Source organism: Nomia melanderi, chromosome 12 (genome assembly GCF_051020985.1).
Source record: "Nomia melanderi isolate GNS246 chromosome 12, iyNomMela1, whole genome shotgun sequence".
In the NCBI taxonomy this organism is placed as follows: domain Eukaryota; kingdom Metazoa; phylum Arthropoda; class Insecta; order Hymenoptera; family Halictidae; genus Nomia; species Nomia melanderi.
In genome coordinates, this window is record NC_135010.1 from 14,373,216 (window position 1) to 14,393,118 (window position 19,903).

Genomic DNA, 19,903 nt, shown 5'->3' on the forward strand with positions numbered 1-19,903 from the left:
AGATTCGGATCGAAGAAAGGAATCGATCGGAAGGTGACTCATCGGATGAAAGAATTGAGAAATTTTCGCTCGAAAGTAAAAGCGTATCCCTTTTCCAGCGAGCGAACGCGTGACCAATCTAGCGTACGCTCGGGTCGCTTGTGTAACCCAGATATTCCCCTGCGCGCTCCGCGGGGGAAGATAGCGAGCGGAGTGTCTTCGCGCTAATGGAAACGCGTCCCATTACGAGAGGGGAATCTGGGTCGAGCGTTTATTACGAATTCCGTCGAACGATACCGTCCGATCGACGTTCCCGCGGACGCCCACTCGTCGAATTCGCCGGGACCATGGAAGCCGCGTGTTCCCACTCTGAAATCGGCTTCCCAGCCATTGTCGTGGTTTCGTAACGGCTGCGCGCGTAATAACGCTCGCCGATCCAATTAAGAAGCGGTAACGCCGGTGACGCGTGTCAATAACGATATGATAATGAACTCTCTCGGCCGGTTGCGGTGGAAAGTTCTCGCCGGCGCGGTGCGGTGCGGCGAGCGAGAGTGCGTGCGCGCTACTCGAACAGAAGTCGCGTCGCGTCGATCCGTTCGCGCTTTTGTTCGCCGCGCGACGAATAGCCCCGAAGGTCGTCCGCCGATTTGGAAACGGACCGCGCTCGCATGACTTTGATCTATTTCGCGGTGCGCGAGCTGCGGTTGCGCCACCGGCGAGGCCTTTTGAGTCGTCGTCGTCGCCTGCACGCTCCGCTTAATCGCTCCGAACGAGCTCCTGGAAACGATTCGATTGTGCAACGAAGAACCGGAGGCTCGTGCCTTCGTTACTTTTCATCGCGCTCTCCGCGCGGATGTCGGATCGGAAGGGGGCGCGTATAAAGGGGAACGAAAGCCAATTTGCGTCATCGCGAATCGACCTCCATTAATGATAAGAAAAAATGGGCGGAGCCGGTTGCGGCATCGCGGTTCACCGTGGAAAATCGACGATCGTCCGATGCTCTCCGAGCAACGCTCCCCGGGCAACTCGCGCGGGAAGAATGCGGCGATTCGGGATGCGACGCGGGGAATTTACATAACGCTTGCGCAATTTTCATTCGCGGCTTTCCTTTCCCGGCGAGTGTCCTTAAATCGCGTCCACGGCCGCGTTGAAATTAACTTCGACCGGCCGCCGCGTCGATCGCCGGCTTTGATTTATTTGTTTTCGAACTGGCGCGCCGGAGAAAGCGGGAGAGGAATCGCGAAGGGAGAAGCGACAGAATTTCCGCGCGCGATCGCGTTATGAAACGGACACCGGCCGGAATTTCCTGGAGGTTCGTCGCGCTCGACCGCAAAAATCTGTCGGGATTTTTCGGGCGTGTTCTCGCGTACACGGATTTTCCAGTGAAAGCCGATTAAAAGCACAAGGGAACTATCGCGATCGTTCAATACGTACACGCCCGAAATAAAGAAAAGATCGCCCGAGCAAGTGCTGTCGCGCGTTGCGTAATCGCTTGCCGTTTCGGCTGGCAACCTTTCCGCGCGAGGAGAAAACTGTCGCTCGCGTTCGAGGGAGATAATGCGATTACCCCGGGCACGAGCGGGTTCTGGCTCGGTTAATCTCGTGTTACGCGTAAACGATACGCGGAGCAGGTACCCGCGCGTCGATCGTCGCTGCAGCCAGCTGTTTCAGCGAGCGAGGCTCCCGCGTTACGTAAAAAATAATAGGTCCACGCTAATACCTTGGGCTCGTTGGAAAGGGAGCGCCCGTCTGGCAACGAGCCACTAATTAATTACCAGCTTCTCGATGCCGGGCTTTCCTCGCGAACGAGGCGAACACGCTGATCCTGAAAGTGAAAACGCGAACGAGTCTCAGCGGTCAGCTGATCGGGCTGAAAGATTCGAGGCGAGCAACAGATGCAATCGTGCCCTCGATTGCATTGCCGCGGTAAAATACAGCTGGCCGGAAGCGAGCGTGCGCCGATTACGCGCGTCCTCCTCGCGAACAAGCGAAGACTCGAATCGTAGAGGAAGGAAGTCTGGTCCTAGCCGTCTCTCTCCTGGACGCGTGTGGCTGCGCTCGATCCGCGGAGCCGATCGGTTGCCTCACCTCGAACCGAGGATGCTCGCTGCGTTGGCCAACGCGCGCTCTCCCGGCCTTCACAGCTTTTGAACACAATGAGCGTGTTGCGCGTGCCGAAAATTAATCAGGACGCGAGATGGATGGATGTAGATCGATGGGATCGATTGGGTTACGCGAACGATCGAGGAAAGGGGAGAGCAGCGAGGCGCCGATCGGCGATACCGATAGCCCCGTTCGCCGATTTCCATCGACTCCGCGGGGAACCGCGCGAATTCGCAACGAGGCACTAACGAATACTCTGCCAACGAGACACTACACAGTACTCTCAATACATATATCTTTCTACTTAATCTTCACAATGATTATATTCCGCGTACAGACACAAGGACTCGACGATTACAAGATCGCGTCCTCGGCGTCACCTTTTCGAACATGATCGATCCCTCGCGTGTCGATGCTCAGCCTCGCGAGATCGCTAGCTTCCCTGGGAACGTCGACAGGAAAAACATCCTTATCCCCATCCGTTTATCCCTCGTCGCAACTCCAACATCTGCGAGTCCTTGAGCGTCGCGACGTTGACGGACACTGCTAGTGTCGTCGGTCACGCCGATCGGCCGTACTTTCCCGGCCCTCGAGGTGTGATTTATTGCCCGGCACTCTCTCGATTCCGAGATAGATGTCCAACGTTTCGTACAATACCGTCTCGTCGTCAGCTCGCCGATAGCGAGAACGCGCGGCCGTGATGCATAGAATCCGGCGACTCTAATCGCTATCCCCGCGCAACGGTTAATTTCCATTCGTAGGAACGGGACGGTAGCCTCCTCTGCTGGAACCGCTTTCCATAGAAAGTCTCCTTTGTTTTCCATGCGGCCGTCCCGCGACGAGACGCCTCACGAATTCGAGATCGTCTCGCGGGTATTACGAACGGAACGCGACGTCTCTCGTAACGATAATCGCCGCGGTTCCGTTACGCTGGGGGACCGTTCGCAACGGTGAACTGCCGTCGTCTTCTTCCTCTTCTCGCTCTTGACGTCTTGACGCGTCGAAGGCGGAGCTCTTCCTGCTTCTCATTTTTTTCATCCACCGTGTTTCAATGAAACACGAAGAAATTCTTGACATCGTACGCTTTATGAAATACTTCTCGAATTAGGAGCGAATTAGGTTAATAATAGCACGTCTCCCAACCCTCGCGAGCTCTCAATGAAACCCTCGGTTTCCGCTCGCCTCGATCGTGGCACCGTTCACCTCATTACATACCCTATAACCAGCACAGTGTTACAATCCTTCGATCGTTTACGTGGGTGCGCAGCGTAGCGTGTCGGACAGCGAGCGCGAAAAAGATAACGGTACGCCTGGATCGTGATAGCGGGAGCGAGACCGCACGCTTTCGAAACCCCGGACGCGGGAATATTCCCATGGAAAATGGCTCCGTGGTCAGTTACAGCTCCGACGCGCTGCACGTAGAATTCACAATCATCGGCCGTCGGCGACGATCCTTGTTAGACGATTTCCGAGGCGTCTTTCGAGTTTCCAGCTCGCGTGGGCTCGGGTTTCGTATTCCGAATTCAGTCGCGTCCGCTCGTGGGAGGCGGAGAAACCTCGGAACGGGAGAATCGACGAAAATGTGTCGTAATCGGGCTTAGACGCGACACTGGCCACGCGTCTGATCGGCACCGTCCTATTCCACTTATTCGGCCGCGTCTTTCCCACCTGGTTCTCGCTCCACTCGGCTCTCAGGCCGCGTTCTCAAAGGTTACACGCGATTCCGGCGATCGGAGCGACTAGCTCCAGTTTTCGAATGTTCCTCAACCCCTCGCCCTACGATTTTCCCGTCGACCACGCTCGCAGGAGGCATTAGATCGTGAATCATTCGTTGCAGACACAGGCAGCAATTTCGCGCACGCAACTCCGCCGAACGTTTCGAGTTTTCGTTGCGCCGCGTTACCGATTTCGACTCGTTTGACACGTTCCCGACAAGCCTCTCGAGTTTACCAGCAGTTTCCCGGAAGATTTACACCGATACCGTTCATTGTTCGGCGCATTGTTCGGCCCGTGGAAGGTGTGTCGTGCCCCGGGATCGATATTCGCACGGCGATCTACGGCGGGTAATTGAAAAGCTACGGCGGGTTGCCGTCCCGGCGACGGCGAATTCATGCAAATCGCTCAGCGGAGAAGTTGCGCGACGCGGTCGTTGCGAGACACGCCGCGTATCCGCTGTCCTGGAACCGTTGAAACGAAAATTGGAGCCGCGGACGGTGGGAATAATGGGCCCCGGGAAATTCTGAAACCGATCCGCGCTCTCTGTCCCGCGCGCGTCGCGCCTTTCTAACTATGCGCCTGTGCGCGCCGAACGAAATAGCAAAGGTTAAGCACGTTACACGCGCGCAACGAGATCCTGCGTAACCTTCACCGCTTTAGTTGGTACATTTCCACGCTCGTTGCCTATCCACTGAATCATTATCCGGGAATTCGACGGTAGTCCATGCCGATTCTCATTAGTCTCCGTTAATTTCAATTTATATTGTGAAACGTACTCGCAGTTCCATTGTATTTCCGTCTCAGCCCGTTGCCTTTCCAAAGTAAAATCTCTCATGAGCCATAGAAGACGATGCAGACGAATAAGCAATCAACCATTAATGTTCTAATTCAGTTAGAGGAATTCTGGAAGCGCGTTTGTTGAGACAATTGACCCAACTAAATTCCACAGGTAAACAAAGCCGCAGACTTCTCAGCTATCTGACGATATCAGCCGAGCAACGTCTGAAGCATCGGTCTCCCTCTCGTCGGCGGTGTTCAGCGTTTAACGGAAGTACTCGCGCGTGCTCCTTTGTCTCCGTGCTTTCTTCGGCTCTCTCCCCGAATTGTTCCGACTGATGCAACTAGAACCGATACCGATCTCCTGCCGCGGTAATTAATCGCTGGTCTGCTCGTAACGGGACAATCACGCCTAACGAAGCAACATAACCGTCGAGTCTGCTTGTTCCCTCGATAGCAGATTTCCACGACTCGGCATCACCGGTTCGCGCGATTCGTACCTCGGTCCAATCCCGCGCTACCTTTTCCTCTCCCATCGGAGGCCTTTAATTAAACGGAAGGCGCCGCCTGGTCATCGCGCGATCCGCCGCGAACACACCTGCCTTCCGCGCGTGACGTTCGCCCGGTTGAATCGTCAGCCTCGTCGATCGGGAAATTTGCGTCATTCCCGCTACTTTTGTTTCTCCTCTTCACCTTTCGATTACCTTCTCATTGCACCCTACCGCGCGTCTACCTCCGCGCCGAGGAATGCAGATCTAATCGCTTCCATCCTCGCTCGTCTCATTTTCTACACCAATTTGCCATTCGTCGATACGCTTACACGTAGCCGATCGAAGCTGCAATCAAACCACATAAAACCCATCTCGCTTCGCCTCTGGTTTTCGAGCAGCGAACGAACAACAACAGCTTCCCCGTGGAATCGAAAAACAGAACCATTAAGCGAATCGAATTCGACCCGCGGTCCCTGTCACGCCCACCTCGTTAACGCTCTCGAAAAACTTAGTCACGCATTTGCATACGCGCGGGGACCGTCGCACTTTCGTCTTCCACGTGACGCGATCGCCGCTTTCACGGCGAGGTCTCGGCCAAATCGTGGAAGGTTAAGGACCCGCCGCAGGTATTTCGCGAGCGGACGATCCACGGCGTCGAGGCTCGTCTCCGGTGGATCCTCCGTGACGCCGATCTCGGCCGCGCGGCGCGGAGGAAAGGGAGGAACGGATGGATCGAGCGGATCGTGGGATCGGGGCGCGAATGCCGGCGAGGTCGCCGCGGCTTTAGTAATATTCAGGGACCCGGTGGATCGTGAGTGGGTGTGATCCCAGCCGATCCGCGGGGTGCACGAGCGATCGAGGGGCGTTCACCGTGGTTGCGCAGGGGCCGCTCTCCGAGTAGCCTCGCGCGAACGGAACGCGATCGCGCAGATCCGTCTTTCCCGCGAATCCCGGCGATTAATCACCGGTTAAAAGGGTAAATGGAACGACGTCGGCTCGACGAAAGTCCCACGGCGTCTCCGCGGTGTCGGTTCGTGCTCGGGAAATGTTCTGTCGGCGGAACACGCGGCGGAACGCGACTAGTTCGCGCGGATTTACACGAGTCACGTGAAGCTGTTCACCTCTGTTTAATAACTTCGAATCTCGTAGGCCTGTTCGGTAACCGAACCTCTAATTGGACGGTTCGCACGTGGGAACCTTCTCGAACGATTACGCGGAACGATCGGTTGCTGATTCAAGCTTTCGGGAAGCGGATTTTTCGAATATTCCGAGTGTTCCACGGAGAACGGCGAATTATGTAAAGAACTATCGAACACTGGAGAAAGGAGATTACGCTTTGGTCTCGCGTTAGTTGAATAACTGAGATGTATCTTTGTATTTGAGATAGGAACTCTCTTTGCTTCGCGAAACAGTCGATCTCAGGGTTGAGACGCGGAACGTTAGAAGCTGCTGCTCGATTTCGTTCGCGTGGGATCTCATTCGTCTCGTTGTCCGTGCCCGCGGAAGGCTCTAATTATTCTCAATTAATGCGCGGCCGTCGAAAGACGCGATTGCGCGACTCCGCGCCCCGCCGCGCGGGCTCGAAAGTTCGCTCCGGCAGGCTCGCCTCTGAATTATGATCGAGCCTGTACTTTTATCACGTCGCCCGGCCGTTACGAAACCGCGGCTCGTGTGTCTATACCCGATAGATTTATGCCACTAGGTGCTCGCCGAACGGTCCGAGCGGGAGGAAACGCGCCGCGCCGTTTGTCCCGGAAACGTGAACGTCCGCGGAGCGCCATTAGCATCGACCCCGAGCCATCGTGATCTGCTTTCTGCGTCCGCGCGGGTAAATCGTTGATCGATTAAGGAAGAAAGTTGCTTTTCTTCTTAACGAGTTAATAGGATGCACAGCACGGACTCCAGCAGCTAATGAGTCCGTTGAATAAAGGTCGATCTGCAACTCGGCTATATTTCCCTGTAACCAACACCTGAACGATCCGGCGAGCGAGTTTCCAACGAACAATACCCGATCGCAGCGAGCAATCTGTTTCGCAGAGACGCATATCTCCGGCGGATCAACCCCAATACCAATCGGTCGTGCGATCGAAGGATTTCATTGCTTCCATGTCGATCGGCACCGACGAATAGACTGGTCGAGCTGGAAAAACAACAATTCGCTCGACCGAGAAGCCCGCGGCGGCCTTGCGGAGCGTCTTTCACCCGAGGATCGCCGGCAGCCGGCCGATTCTCGCCGGGAATCCCCTCGATCGCGCTAGAAAACGGTTTCCATAAACGCGATGGCTCAACCCGTCGAGGCCGCTCTTCGCGTGCGCTTCTGAATCCGTTAGCGCTCGCTCGGGAGAGACGATCGTTCGTGGTCGAGCGACGTTTTCGCGCGTCTCGGGCTTGTCAGTTTCTAATTCGACATCGGCGAGCCGTGACTCCCGGCGAGCATCCGAAACAAAGTCCAAGGTGGATCGTGACGAATCCTTTCGAAACGAAATTTCCCGAAACGCAACGGTACGCGGGCGTCCGATGATTGGATCGCTTTCGAGAGAAATCCCCCGAAGAAAGAAAGTTTTCCACGCAACGAATCGGTCCACGCGAATCGGAGGAAACTGGGTCGCATCGTTTCTCGGATCGAGAATCGGATCATCCCGGGTTTAATCGCGCCGCGGTGATAACGCTCGCGAAATCGTTTGACCCGGCCCGCTGTCCGCGAGCGCGCGAGCGTCGAGGATCGCCGAGGTACGTTCGCACCTTTCACTCGACTTCGATGCGCCTCGCCTAAACCGAACGGACGCGCTAGACAGAACGACGATTGCGCAAACTATTACGCATCCCCCGATTATTTAGCGTATGCAACGTCCAACGCGGCCGCGCGAGGAGATACAGCGCGATGCTCATCTCTCCGCGCGTATTCGGCCGCCAGCTTCCCTCCCTGGCCCGCCGAGGCCGTTCTCCGTCGCTTAATAACGAGAAGAAGGTCCGTCGCCGCTTCCCGCTTCGTTAGCGTTGCCCAATCTCTCCTCGATCGTAATCTGCCATCCTTCCTAGATAAACAGATCTTAGGGATCCTCGAAGCGTGGCCGCGGAAACCTCGTTTTAAGCGGAGAATAATGGCCGAGGACTAACGTGGCGCAAGGAGACTCGAGATCTATCCCGAATGTTGCGCGGATCGTTTCGATTCGATAAGATTGAATTCGGGAGATCTTGCATAGAATGCAAGAGGTGTCTTGTTTAGAGTTCAATTTTTGATAGATCGACGAGTAGCAAATTAGTAGCACATTCCCAGTCAAGATCTGCTCGCAGTGCTTGTCGCTGTAAAGTTTCGCGAGCCACCGATCGAAAATTTCTTCCTGAAATCCGTTCCTCGACTTTCTCGCCGTTTCAACATTCCAACGAAGAAAATGAAATTTTACTTGACGCTTGCTCTCGTTCCCTGCACTTTCGTTCGGTTCGATTATGTGTCAGGGTGGTGTCTGGTTAAGATCGGCGCGATCGTTATTCAGATGCGACGATTGTGTAAACGGCGCGTGTCCGTCCGTTGCCGGCCGAAACGCGGGGTTACGGTAACGGGCGCAGTTACGAGTCGATGCTCCACTTAGAGTCGCAATCGATTCCCGAAGTCCCGCGAAGAAAGTGAAAAAACCGTTACCGGGAACGGACGCTCGTTCGGGCCCCTCGGGCCCGGCGTCCGGCACCGGCGCGGAAACGATTTTCCTCTTAATTTATCGACCGACCGGCGGAATGGCGACTTTATTGTCCGTGGCGAGCGGTGTGGCTCCGAGACACCTCGCGACTCGACGAGCTTTTTCACCGATCGTTCTCCTTGCGGCAGTTCGTCGAGTATCGGAAGTCGATTAAACGAACCCCATAAATTCTCTATCGCCGATACCTCGGGTCGTTAACGCTGCGCGCCCGATTGCCCGAGCACTTTTGCAATCCGGAGTCAGCGAATCCTTCGAAACGAAAGGAAAGACAACGAAACGAAGCTCGCACGGAGCGAAGCGGCGGCTCGTTGCGCAACGGGAAAGTCTGGCAATGAAACTGCGAGCAAATCGGGCCGACCGCGTTCCCAGCGCTCAAAAGGCTCTGCGCCGCAGCCGATCGCTCGTTTTCCGCGCTGGCCGCTGTTCGGCTCGCCGATTTTTTGCCGGGAGTGTACCTCGCGGTTGCGAAACGCCGGCTCGTTGCGCGATTAATCCGAGAAAACTGTATCAGACGGAGAGAAATCCGCTCGCCGGGCCCGCGATCGGCAAAATCAGATCAAAATTGAGGAGAACGGGCGCGAGAGCTTCCGCGTAGAAATCGACTCGTCGGCTCGTGCAACCGTTTCGCCGATTATGTCCGATCCGTACGCGGCGCCGCTTATTAATAGGGTCATTCGTTTCTCGTTTGATTTATTAGCCGCGTTGCGAGGTGAGCCGGCATTTCGCACGGGCGCGCAGTGCTCCTGGACGGCCAAGACCTGGCCAAAACCTCGAAACATACTTCGGTGGAACAGAAACTCTGTTACTCGAAGGTTCTTTCGATCGCCGATTACGAACTTGAACTTCAAATTTTCGAAAACGAAATGGTAAACTCAGTATGACAAATATGTATATCGAAAAATCGTTGGTACCGCTGAAGAATTAATATCATCGTGCCTTTTGGATCGCTGGACTTAATAATTAATATTAACCCTTTGCACTCGAGAGGTGACTCAGTCACCATTTGATTTGGCACAGTAAAACTAAAAAATGTGATATTTAATGTTAAATTCTCTTCGAATTAGTCTCAAAGAACACAGTCTTCGTAAAGAAATGTTAAATATTTCTAGTAAGAAACATCCGAGTGCACAGGGTTAACAACTTTATTGAGAATTAATATTTACAAACTTATTACAGAAGTTAAAAATATATAAAATGGAATAAGTTTGTCGCAAACGAGTTGATTTTCGAGGTTTTCACCAGTTCTTGCGAGGCGCCGCTCAGCTCGTCCAACCGTTTTCGAGCGCGCCTGCCGACCTGTCGCGTGGTTGGCCCGTTTTTTTCGTCGCCCGCGGTAATATCTTTATTTTCCCGAAGAGACGGCTGACGGTTCGCTTTCACCAAACTGCGAAAGATCCGCGAGCGGTGGCTTCTCGGCTGTTGCGCGAGTTTCAAGGTCCGTTTCCGCGTCGGACAAAAGAATCCCGCCGGATGACGCGCCGCGATTTATCGTCCGTAAACACGGCCTGAAAAACCGGTGCGATTACCGCGCTTTTGGGACCATGATAATTGCGGGCGTTTCTTTTTCGTAATCGGACGCGTGACCGGTCCGAAACGAGACCGGCTCGCCGGCGAGCGCAACTCCGACCGCGTTCCACCCCGAGACGATCGAGTCGCTCGAGAATTACACGAAATCGGCGTGGTTTCAGCAACCTGAAAGCTGCAACGACGAGCAACCCGCTCGAATGCCGTCCGTCCGCGAGGATCGTCGCGTAATCTCCGCGGTTCCGAGTTGATTTTGCGGCTCGACGTGACTCCGCGGCCGCGGGCCTCTCGCCATATTGCGTTACCGCATTCTCGGCCGCGGACGTGATTCGGGATCGTTGCCTTTGAAACCGCCGCGGAATTGCCGGCTATTTCATTTACGCGTCGCCATTAACCGCGCGGAAATCTCTGTAAACACGATCGATCGGCGTTTAACGGTACACCGGCAATCTCGAATCGTTCTGCGCCGGTACAATGTTACTCCACGCGATCTTACGGTTTACAATTAGAAACATTGCACCGTAGAATACAATATCCCCGGAATAGCTTCTAAAACGTATCCTCTTCTAGTCTAAAGATCTATCACGCAGAGCTTCGAGGATTGACAGACGTTCTTACACCAATGAGAAATGACATCGAACAAAACTTCCTGCCGGAAACATTAGCATCCTAAAGGACGAGCGAAACGAGCTGACTCGACTAGCCTCGCGACCTGGGATTCTAAGCAAATCTCCGGGCAATATGTTCGCCTAGAAATCGGCCGGGCAGGGTGGACACGCGCCTTAAACTGTTTCAAACTGGCCGATATTATGCAAGCGGTGTTCCAGTTTTAAAGCCCCGCTTCGGTATTCCAGCTCACTTTCACTCATTCACTCGCCAGCTCTTTTATCATGGCCCCCCTCTCTCTCTCTCTCTCTCTTTTTCTCTCTCTCTCTCTCCCCCCGTTCGTTTCTTGCCTCCTTCCCCGTGGTCTCTCTCTCTCTTCCTCTCACCGTTTCCCTCGGCCCGCCGCTGCGCGCGGCTCTCTTTCTCCAACTCTGGTTCCCTCTTTGCCATTCGCATGACTTTCACTTCTCTCAGCTTCGCGAGTCGCCGGCCCCTCCGCCCCGCGCCCTCCTCCGTTGCAAACCTCCAGCAACGCGCACGCCTTAGAAAACCGCAGTCCCATGATTTACGGAGTGTACCGGCTTTCGTTGCCTCGGAAGCACGGACGCCGGACGAGCACGACCAACGAGAAGAACTGCGATTTCCGGTCGGCCGGGGGTCGATCGGCCGCGGTTTCGCGGCGAACGCGTTCTCCCTGTCGATCTTTTTTCATCGACCCTGTGCCGCGCGTTCCTACGGTTAGAAACGATCCTCCGGGCACAGGGTATCGAATGTTCTTCCGGTTGTACCCGGTGACCGATCTCCGGTAACCAGGCAATGTCCTGTCGATCTAACGACAAAGCATTCGTACAGAAGATCAGTGAATCGGGGAACCGATTTGCGAAAGAGGCAGGTAATATAAAGAGGTTTTTCCAACTAAATTCCACAGTTAACTGGTTAAAGTTTGCATCAAACATCCCTTCTTAGTTTTTGGTTCAGTGGTCCAAAAGTTGAACTTATGCCATCTATTCGAGCGAATACGTTGGTCCCAACCTTTTTGGCACACTGTATACTCGCGAAGGATACACCGACGCTAACGGGATACGGCTGAACGCGACGACGATAAAACGGTCGTGACAATACGAGCGTAATCACGCAATTTCGGTCTAGCAGCGAGCGAGTAATCGCGCCACCGAACAGTCGGTAATTGCTCCCGTGCATCATTCCCACGGAACAATAAGTGCCGTATAAAACGAGACTCGCTCGTCCTTAAGTCGCGCCGATGATCCCGGCTCGCGCGGATTGGCTCGGTCGTCTCGCGGAGCGCGTGATTTAGCGGCGGCCGCGTATTCCCCGACGGAAAAAGATACCGTCGACTCGTCGGGGCTCCGCTTCCACGGGCAGTCCGGCGCCGTTCCCCTCGCCGGACACGCGGATCCCCGTTTACGAGTGGCCGCTTCTCATTACGCCGCGGCCCGCCTCAATTTTCCACGCGTAAAGCCTTCTAATCAGTTTTTCCGAGCGTCAACGATCCGGTGATTTACGAGCCCCGGCTCGGGGCGTCGATCGTTAACGCGACGGTGTGCCCGCCTCGTACCGAGAAACGATCCGCCTCGGACCTACGCGGATTAACGCCTCTCGCGCCGCGCGGAATTCCGCGAACGAGGCCGGGCTGCAGGTTTTACGAGCCGCGTTTAGGCCTCGTTCGCGCGTTCCTGTTGGTTTTGCCGCGGCGACGATTTCCTGCCGGCGGGAATTGCGCCGGGCCCCCGTTCGAACTGTCGCGGCCCGGCCCCGCAAATTACAAGCCCTACCGGCGTTAATTGCGCGCGAGACACCGATCGCCTCGTTACAGTCGGTAATCGTTCGCTTGTTAAACCGTCCGCTGCTCCGGATCTTCGGCTGCCGGCACGCGTTTTCCCACGTTCTTCCGTTAACGCGTTCACTGCCGCGGTGGTCACCGGACCGGGCTTCGGGATTACTTGAGAATAATTACCATTCCTCGGATAACCGACCACGAATGCGGATATTCGATAGCGCGGATAACTGGATAATAGCGTAACCTACGAATTGCTGTAATTGATAATTATTCCCTTTTATCTAAGCTACGAAAGCGGAAGCGACGCTCTGCGACAATATTATTTATTCCGTTACAATTTTCAAGCATCAGAAAATATCAAGAAATGGACAACACTAGAACTACCATACCAGTCAAAACGACTACCGGTTTTTTAGTTTCGCAATTGTTGATACCTTCAAAGTATTGAATATTCAAATTGATCTTGAAAATGAATAGCTTCACTTGAATATTATATTGAAGGTTTGAAGAAACTGAATTTATTGTTACAATTTTTATCGTCGTGAATGATCGTCAAAAAACATTGTCATCATAATTACGTACACCAACAATTCATTACAGAATTCGAAGAAATAAATATTGTTTCCAATCAGCGGAATGCGATCACTCGAATACACCTTCTCAAAAACGCAGACGAAAAGTTCCGCCGTCCTCGCAGCGACTGAATTCCTATCGAATTCATCTGAAAGTTTGCCGTAGCCAAAGGGTTAACGGCGAGATCAATCCGCGAGGCAAGGGCTCAATCCGGCGGTAACATTGAAACCGGCGCCGACCGATTTACCCTTTCCCGTAGGCCTGTTACGGCTGAATCGGCATCGCTAACGCGATTCGCGCTGGCCCGGCCGCGCGCGCGCGGCCCCGATCGGGGAATCTCGATCGCGAACAAGCGGAAACAATGGACGTTGATTGATGGGCCGACCGGCTCGCCTCGGATCACGGATACCTCGTTACGGGCACCGGTCGATTATCCCGGTTACGTGGACGGATCGAACGCGAGATTGCCGCGTTGGTCACGGGGAAACTTCGGAGCGCAGTATCCCGGGTACCATCCGCGAAGTTTCAAGAGCGCAACGATCGTGCGCGGTGGTTAATTCGGTTCGTTCAGCGGTGCGCTTCATTGTCTGGCAAGAAAACAAAACGTCGGGCTCTCGGCTTTTACATCGGCCCGTTTCTCGTTACAATTGAAGGTACGAGTAACAGCGAATTTTATTGTTCCCCGTGTATTATTTTCTCCTCTTCCTCGTGTTTCGCGTTCGTAATAATAGCATTGTTTCCGTCCGACGAGCACCCGACATCTCAGCCTCGCATCGTTTTTATTATATCACGCGTTATGTAAACCGTGCGAGATCCGCAGCTGAAGAAACGCCGTTGGAACGCGGTCGTTATTCCCGATGATCGATGCACAATCATCGGAAGACGGGGCAAGAGGTTTCGGGATTCTATTGTGCGGGTAGCTGACTCTTAACCCTTTGAACTCTGTAGGCTCCAATATTGCATCAGTTATGATACTAAATATTCTAATGAATCTTACAGAAACTACCCTAAAATTATTAGATTTTCCACACATCCGAATTTTCTACTAAGAAGGAAAATAAAAGATCGAAGGAATGTTATAGCATTTCTCATTTTCGCTAGGAATACCATAAAAATTAGTCGCAGTTGCCGATAGATTACAAAACAACTGGAGTGCTAAGGGTTAAAACCGAGCGGTTGCGATCGCTGGAATAGCGTAATCGTTCCGCGGTAACGCGTCGAATGAAATCTTCCCCCTGGATGGGCCGATTGTCGGCGATAATGAGACCGCGGCCGCGTTCCCCGCCGGGTAATACGGTGTTCTCACATTTCTGCAACATTCAATAAGGCGGAATGGTGTAACTTTACATCCACGGCCCGGCCGACTCGTCGTCGTCGTCGTCGTCGTCGTCGTTGTCGGCCACCCCCACCCCGTGCAGCGCCATGTGAAAATTCAACGGGTATCTCTCTCACAAAAAGACTCCACCGAAAACCGCAGAGCCGTTGCGAAATCCCCCGCGGAGCTGCGCGCGGCCGTTCAGCAACGGGTTTTGTAATTTTTCATAACAATGAGCGCGACCGCCACTCCTCGTTTGTTGCCCGATCTTATCAAGATTTCAACGAGGGTGCATACCTTGGCGGGCACGCGCGTATTCCTCCTCGGCGCTCGCGAAAATCGCTTTCGGTGATACGGCAACAATGCCTCGTTACCGCGGCGTGTTCAACTCAACGTGGACTAATTAGAAAAAGGTAAATGCCCCGTTCGTTTCATTGAACCCTTTCGACGCGGCCGCACCGGAGATTACGAATGATCAATTTAACTCTATTCTTTACTCGAACACGATTTTACAGAACTCTCGACTCCACGTCTTTCTTCCTATTGTCTTCTGTTTCTCGATTCCCGGTTGTCTTCTAAGCTCATCGCTCCGTACTGTCAATCGAGCGGATTAGGTCGACAGCCCACAGGATTCATTTGCTCCGTTGCATTGTACAATGTATTAGGAACTTGAGCACGGTTCGCGTATGCATTGCACCACGAGTCGCTTCCTTCGGTGTTAGAAATCATTATGGACTCGGTCAGACGACGTCGGGAGAAACGAGCTTGCAACACCTTGGTTGCAACGCTGCTGAAAATCGAACGGCGGGATAAGCGAGAGTTAGCGAGGTCCGAGGCGTGACTAGCGATGGTCAGCATTCACCGGGCCGCTTATCGCCGCGGATCTCGAATCTCCACTTTGTTGCGAGAAGAACCGGGGATTCGTGATCCGTGGAAACGGTGCTGGAGGAACGCTCGGTCGTTCCCGAAGAATGCACTTCTGAATATCGTTATCGAAAGGGGCGAGCGGGCCGGGAAGGCGGGCTCGCGTTTCGTCTGACATTTAATGCAGTCCCCGGCTGCATTCGCGCGGGACGCGGCGTTACTCGCCTTTCTAGAACGCCTCTGAAACTCCTCTCGTCATCGGCCGTGACGCTCCATCGCGGCGCACTTTGCGCGATAGCGGAGCAAAATGTCAGCCGCGAGGAGATCCGCGACAGCGGCCCATTACCTTCGCGATCCCCTATCGGGGATCCAACGAGAAATCGATTATTACCCGACACATGGCCGAAGGAATGCAATTTTCTGCACCGCGCCACCTTACTCTGCAGAACTGCTCGCGATCGCGACGTTCCCTCGACGATTGAACCTCGCCTTTATAATGGCGGAGACTGGGTCAGTGCCTTCATCTCGGCGCTGGCTGGTACCGAAGGAATAATACAATAATAACAGCGACCGATGAAACATTAGGAATTCGAGACGATTCGAAAACGTATCAGCAGCTCGAAAGAAAGAGTGCGATACAGTGAGATGCAACGAGAGTGCATTAGCTTGGTAATCAGAGTGTCATGGATCTAAAATTATTATTCTCGTGGCACCGTAGACGCTTAAAATCATTCTTTAAAAGGTTTCGCCGTTCTCAGTGCACGTCTGAATTACTACCGTATGCTCTCAAAGTCTGTCGTAGTCAAAGGGTTCATTAGCAATAGAACTACCAGTCAAAATGACTGGTTTCGATTTTTTTGTTTAATTATTGATATCTTCGAAGCATTGAATGTTCGAAATGACTGAAAATAAATAGTTTCGTTTCAGTACTGTAATCAATGTCTGAAGAAACTGAAAATAATCTATTGTTACAATTTTTATAATTGCACGTTAATCGTATTAAATGCTCGGTAGTTCTAGTGTTAATGAAAAGATCCATGTATCTTTAACCCTTCGCGGCCGAAGATTCTCTGAAATATACAGAATATTCAGCAGACGAAGCTAAATTATATATCAATCACTTAAATGATAGGAAAAACAGAAACTCCGTGTTGATCTCTTGTTCGAGTAATTAAATTATTTGTTTACGACTTAATCCTCGAAACATGAAAACCTCATCTCGAAATGACATTCGTCCGCAGAGGGTTAATAGGTTTCAGTTCTCTCGTCGTTCGACGTCGCGTTAAACGATCGAACGAGTTCCGGCCGGGGCCGGGCGAGAAGAATTTTAGGAACGCCTCGCGGACGAGGACGTCAACCTTGCGCGGCGGTCCAAGGTCGCGTGCGATCTCTCGAAAGGTCGGCCCGGAGAACGGTACCAGGATGTTCGGTCTAAATGCTCGTTTTGTGTTCCATATTCCTCGAAGGCCGGCCGAGTCCCGCTCGGAGCCTCGCTTTCCTCGATTTCGATTTTTCCCGTCGGCCTTGCCCGCGGCCTTTGCCGACGCTCCCAATGTCACCGTCTCCGGCAGCGCATCCGCGTCGATTCTCTCCGATCCGAAGCGGGCAGAGGTCCCCGTCGGAATTCCAGTCGCTCCGTTGCGAAACGCTGGATTCCGGCGCAGCGGGTCGCGATAGATCCGTTTTTCATCGATCGTCGCGATGTCTCGACCGATATTCGACCGACGAACGCCGGGTAATTCGACAGGTGACGGGACGACAATAGGAGGAGGTGAGAATCGACGGATTCGAGTACCCTCTTACGCGTCGACGCACGTCGACGGAGCGACGGCCGCGATTCCGCGTAATTTCAATTAACGCGGCTCGCTCCCAGCCGACGCGGCGATGCACCTGCGCGGCCCGATCGTTACGAGCACGTTAGATCGGCAATAGAAAGTACCGTCGCGGTAATAAACCAGGCCACCGGTTTTTGCGATGCCGGTCAAAGAAAATCTCCGCGGTGCGTCGAACCCTTGCCGCATGACTTCATATGCCGCTCGCGAAAATTCTGCGACTAATAACCTCGGGAATGTTTGCCGACCGATTTGCATGCTTGATTTCTTCGTTTCGACACCTTTTCGGAGGAATAGCTCCGTCGAGCCGGTGAGAACGATTCCGATTAACACCTCGCGAGGAATTCTCGACCGGAATCCAACGCGTAAATGTCACTAGATTCTTTCGAGTACGAATTAACCTTCTGCACTCGGAAGTTTCTCTCAAAAATAAATATTACTCGGGGCTTGTGACGTTAAAATGTTGATTTCAAAATATTGTATTTTAGAGGGAAGGTGGACATAGAATATGCATACAATTTTTTCAATATATTATTAATGATATAGTTATTGTATTGGTCACAGTTGAGAAATAAACCATAAGGCAAGGGATCAACTACTCAGTTCTAGTGTCAACCCTTTGCACTCGAAAGTTTCTCAATGGAAATATTCAACTTTCTCTGACGAGATATAGGTCATATTGTTTGAAACTAATTTAACGATGATTCATAGATAAATTAAGCGACAGAGGTGTTTCATTGAAATATTTCACGTAGCAATGCAAACTAATTTGAAATATTAAATATTCAACTTCATAGTTTTGTTGTATCGAATCACGTGGTGACTGAGTCACCTCTCGAGTACAAATTAAATATTACTTCCATATTAATTACGAACGATGAAGTAACTTCGAGAAAGAGATGCTTCGAAACGAAATAGCGAAGATCTCCAGGGACCGTTCCTTTTTTCCACGGCTCGTTCGCCGGCGTTCTCGCTACGCGTCCGCCAGCCGCGAGAAATAATAAAGAACCCCTGCTAATTAGGCCGCTAAGAAACGAACAGCTCTTTGTTCCCTGGCCGCGCGGGGACGAAGGGGTGTGTGCGTGGCGGGTTGCGAAAGAGCCGGCGTTCGATCGACCGGTCCTGATCTAATTAGTCGCATTCCCGGCGATCAACGTCGTCCGCGCGTTGTTACGTCGTTACGCCTTTCCTTCCCAGCGAGCGCCGACACAATTCGCGTTTTCGAGTTACTCACGGTTGCCCAATTCTCGCGGCGTCGGCCGATTCACCGCGCAGCGCTCCTATCGGCACGCAAAATTTCATTAGCGGTCGCGTCGGATGCGCGCCGGCCTAACGACAATTACGCAATCGCCGCTTTGTTGTTTCCCCGTCGCCCCATGGGAAGCCGAGAAAACTCGCTTTTACATACGCCGCCGTTAATACGCCTGGCCGTTGCGCAAAACGATCCGCGGTGCAATTAGAAAACGCGGAATGAGAGAAGGAGAACGAGAAGTGCCGGCTGGAAGTTGTCTCCGGCACGACGTTGATGATTTCATTCGGAATGATTGATCGTTTACCAGACAACCAAAGAAACTTCGAGTTATTGTAGTATCATTACGCCGGGAACGTTGGCTCGTCATTATTGCCTCGTTGCACGCGTCAACTTGAACCTTTGCATGAAAATTCAAGGACTCGCCGCGTTCGTCGCTGGAAAAGGAGAGGTCGTCGTTTCCCCGATAAATCGCCATTTTCGGATGGCGTGCACATCGATGCGATTAAAGGGGGAGGCAGAAGGAAGAAGCAGTGCGTGGCGAAGTACGAAAAACGGTTGCGAAATTTGGATATGTGGAAAAGCGAGCAGAAGTCCGGGCTCCACGGTTTCACCGCGCCTTTTAGCTGCTCGCCGCAAAAACTCTGACCCAGAAATGCGACGCACGTGGTCTCCGTCGGCGCGGCGCGGCGATTAACAAAAAGGAAACAGACAGAAATAAATAAATAAGAAGGGACCGAACGTGTCGGAACGATAGACCGACGATTGTTTCAATTATCTTCGCTCGGTGGTTTTTCCGCGCGCAACATTCCCTATCCGGCAGACCGCAGTTCTAGATTTCTAGATCTATCGGATCGCGTGCCGCAATGAAATTTCGCGTAGAACCTTATCTCCGATCCTACAGTAACGGATACATCGTGTATTACAATACTCCTATCGACGGTTCAGCCAAGGCCCCGTCGACGTTCCGAACCGGTAGGCGAAGATAACCGCGGTTAATTATTACGTTCTAGTAGATCCGAGCGTTATTACTTAACGCTCGGGAAACGGACGCCCAAGGTAGCAAGGTAAACATGCAAGAATGCGACAGAACTAGCAGGCCTAAAACTGGAAGCGAAGTTTCCACGTAGAAACGCGGGTGTGCGCAGCGCACGGCGCGGCGAAGGAACGGGCGTTATTGTACGGACACATATTCTCACGTCGAAAGTGCGGCCAGGAATGGCGCAAGTCACGTTTCCAACAAATCAATTCGTCGTTCGCCGGCGGTGCCGCGGTCCCACGATACCGCGATGTGCCAGAAAGCTTTAGTGGGATAATCGAATCCGCTGTCGGGCGGAACAATGACGGAAACCCGTTTCCAAAGGTAGGCACCGTGCTATTT

At 53.0% G+C, this 19,903-nt stretch overlaps 1 protein-coding gene across 3 annotated transcripts in view; it reads left to right on the forward strand.

The window, feature by feature from the left end:
• The window catches only part of Cda5 (Chitin deacetylase-like 5), a 57,713-nt gene that overhangs the window by 17,796 nt on the left and 20,014 nt on the right, over nt 1-19,903 (forward strand). The window contains exon 1 of one of the 3 annotated variants that reach the window (XM_076372808.1): nt 19,391-19,885. The exons of the other annotated variants lie outside the window; for them this stretch is intronic. The gene's annotated coding sequence lies outside the window, so the exon portion shown is untranslated. Of the gene's footprint in view, nt 1-19,390; nt 19,886-19,903 lie in introns of those variants that run through there. 3 annotated transcript variants of the gene reach the window in all.